The sequence below is a fragment of the Octopus bimaculoides genome, chromosome 7 (genome assembly GCF_001194135.2).
Source record: "Octopus bimaculoides isolate UCB-OBI-ISO-001 chromosome 7, ASM119413v2, whole genome shotgun sequence".
Classification (NCBI taxonomy): domain Eukaryota; kingdom Metazoa; phylum Mollusca; class Cephalopoda; order Octopoda; family Octopodidae; genus Octopus; species Octopus bimaculoides.
Genome location: NC_068987.1, coordinates 78,844,228 through 78,845,977, shown reverse-complemented (window position 1 = coordinate 78,845,977; position 1,750 = coordinate 78,844,228).

The window sequence follows — 1,750 nt, the reverse complement described above, 5'->3', positions numbered from 1 at the left end:
ATATATATAGTGGCACTCCGTCGTTTACCACGACGAGGGTTCCAGTTGATGCGATCAACGGAACAACCTGCTCGTGAAATTAATGTGCAAGTGGTTCTCGGGGAGATTCAGTGTGACACGGAGTGTGACAAATCTAGACCTTCGAAATACTGGTATAACAGAAGCAGGAAAGAAAGAGTGAGAGAAAGTTGTGGTTCGCTTAAACAAAACACGTTCAAATATTTAGTATTATACGGAGCGATTTGAAAGTCATGCTGTCTCAATTGTGCATACAGAGTATACCGACAGTTCAGCAAACTTCCACAAAACGGTTTTCTATATAATAACATTCGGATTTAGTCTAAGCATCTGTCAATCAGATTAACGGCATTGAGACGCCACAGGTATGGCGAAACGCACTTGTTGAGCTCCCGAGTCACTGCAGCAACAACGCTCGATTCACTCTAATTTACATTGTCTTTTTAACACAAGTCTATGAAGAGATTTTACCTGAGACAATTCCACAGCATCATGCTTCCTAACAGTTTGTAAACATTTAATATAACACACGGATGTCGATTTAAATTTAATGCTATATATATACAGTTATCTAATTTGTTGTGTACGACATGCAGGAAATTTCTCTTCACTTGTTTACTTACATTTAAATATCATTGATCACGTTGAGTTGTTTTGAAAACGACGAACAATTGATTTGAACTAGACGCAATGGAGTTCAGAACGTAGTAAGACAAGACCAATTATCTCGTGTCAATGCTCTAAAATTTACCCTTAAAATATAGGCAACAAGTTTATAAGTTTAAGGAATTTAACAATAAAGTTTATCCGAAATTTTGCGATAAGAAATTTAGCAATAAAGTTTATAATTTTATTAGCTAATTAATCTCCCTATCACGTTGTTCTATTTACATTTATACGAAGCTAATTAAGGTCCATTTGTTAAATATATATCTTCATTGAATTTACCATTCTTCAGAAAGATTTCTCTTAGTAATGAATCTATGAGGACATATGTTAAAGCATCTTTTGTTAAACTTACCAATGTACGAAGTATGATGCAGTCAATTAATATTCTGAATATCTCCCGCTGAAATTACCTTAGAACTGGTTTTAATTAGTACTTCCTGTTATATGTCGTAAACGTGGATAGCGGTAAAATTTGAAGACGATAACTAACAATACTTCAATAAGATAATTATGTCCTCATAGTCATATTCATAAAATATATAAGCACACAAATATGTGCATGTATTTCTGTGCGGTTTTATATACGTGTTCGTGTGTGCATGTGTGTGTATGCATGCATGCATGTGTGCGCACGCACACACCTGAGGATGAGCAGGACATTTTGGTTCTCTTGCTAATGTCTCGACGACCATCTGTGTGTTCAACATGTTATATTTACCGTCACGCATTCAGTAGCACCACTTTTATTGGCTTTTGTCCGAATTTCTTTTTGTTCCAAATTTTATTTGGTGGAAGGAAAAGAAACAAGTGAAGGATGTATTTTCCTTAGATTGTGCCTGACAAGTAATTACTAATAATTGAGGACAGTACAGTTTTTGATATACACGAAAGGCATTCCATAAGTATTTAATAAACTTTACAACAGTGGCGAACGTTTCAAAATGACGGCCTTCTTCAGGGCAGACGCCACAGAATTGTGTCATAGTGTGTACTTGTGAAGTAGAGACGGGAAAGTAGTAGCAGTAGTAGTAGTAGTAGTAGTAGTAGTAGTAGTAGTAGTATG